Source organism: Nicotiana attenuata, unplaced genomic scaffold (genome assembly GCF_001879085.1).
Source record: "Nicotiana attenuata strain UT unplaced genomic scaffold, NIATTr2, whole genome shotgun sequence".
Lineage (NCBI taxonomy): Eukaryota > Viridiplantae > Streptophyta > Magnoliopsida > Solanales > Solanaceae > Nicotiana > Nicotiana attenuata.
In genome coordinates this window covers 15,924-17,841 of record NW_017678304.1, presented here as the reverse complement: position 1 = coordinate 17,841, position 1,918 = coordinate 15,924, and positions in this window count along the sequence as shown.

The window sequence follows — 1,918 nt, the reverse complement described above, 5'->3', positions numbered from 1 at the left end:
TCGAAATCATTGGGCACCACACTTTAACTTCTGAATTCACTAGGACCATTATTGAGAGCCACCCGCTCTGACTTGGTCCCGAATATAATTCACTCCATGAATCTTCTAGCACATTAATACCCTCTCAACGAAGCACCTGGTAGAACCACTCCCCTTTAAACCCGCTTCTATACAAGGCATAAATTCTGAATCCTTTCCCAAGTTCGAACATGAGCCCATAATGCTAATCATAGCACATCCTTAATAATTCCTCCGCCCAATTTACTACTTATGGTCTTTTCTCGTAGCTGAATTAATCCATCAATATGCTAATAACCAGAAATCACGCAAGTAGTTAATCATACAGCCCAATCATAAGCGGTGGGACTCTCCCACTTGTCTTGAAGCCATCATTTCACCATTCTTGAGTTCGCCTGACCTTTTTACCTCTTATTGACTTAACCTCGCGCCACCAATTATCAAAATCTCTCGGGATCTTTCATATTCTGAGACATCATCCACATTCGCACGACCGACCTCTTTGTTGAACAACCAATATAATTCCTCGCAGAAGCTTCGCCAACCACGCGACTGCTAATCTGCTCACGGGGGAATAACCCACCTAGGGGAATCACCTCCCGACATCTTCCCACGCCGCTGCACGGGGTACATTCACCATGACACCAATAGCCCATCCTGAGTCTGAGCTCACCTTCCAGCTGCACAAGTCCATTCGCTCCTCGCGGACATCAATTAAATGTGCGGCAACATCCTTCCAAATTCAGGGTTATGCTGCACCCTCCCCCATTTCAAGCAGCTCCTTCCCGCCATATCAATCTTTTGCCGCATACTAGCCCATACTTCCAATCATACCCGAAAACTTCAATCACCAATCATTAAAATCCCCAATTCGATCCAAACTCTCCTTAGGGCGCTTTGTCTTCCTACTACCAAGCCCATATGCACACCCGCCACTCTCCCACTTTGGCGGAACTCATCTCCTTAATCGGTCACTCGACCTTGCTCCTCATACTTGGCCTTCTAGAAATTTTAAGCACCGCTTGGCACTTCCCACATGTCTTTTCTCATACTTTGCTGCTCAATTGTTGCCTTAAATAAAATCTATCTTCGTGGCACTTGAATCCACCATTGCTACTAACTTTAAACATTTCCAAAGGTCATCTTTCTCGAGCCATCAACATTAGAAATTCTGATTCGATCCTAAACCACCGCACCATGCGACAACTGACAGTTGTACCTCCGATATTATTTCACAATACCCTGCCATAAAGGCGAATTGTAGCAGATCATAACACCAACAACTTAGTACGTTCAATCAGGACCACGACACCCTCTCATAAAAGAAACCTCAACCACGCTTGCAAATACCAAACCTCATTACTTCCACCAGCCCACAGCTGACCATCCTTAGTTCGATTGACTTTCCCTGCCGGGAATAAAATACTGAATCCCTTGATTACACACTGAGTAAACCTCCCTTCAATTCATTCACTACCCTGACACGTGGGCAAACACCCTACCATCACAACAACACTGCGGAATAATTGTTCATAAGCATCATGGCAACCCGTGCCTAGCCTCAAGGCTCTTAGAAGTTCTGTTATTGAGCTGGAACAATAGAATATCCCTCCAAAATGCGACTATAATAGTCCAATCAACTATACAGGGAAGAATCATACCGCACCACATTTGTAGTGCCATTTCAATTCTTCAAATTCTCGATTTATAACAAGCACTCGCGTAAGATTGAATAGGAAGAAATCAAAGGCATAAGCCTCAAAGGAATCGAACCGCACGATAAGGAAATCAAGAAGGGAAGTACTCCTAACAGCCCTGTAGCCTCCCGAGGATAAGTACAGACGTCTCCGTACCGATCCGCGAGACTCTACTAGACTTGCTCATGACTCGTGAGACCGAC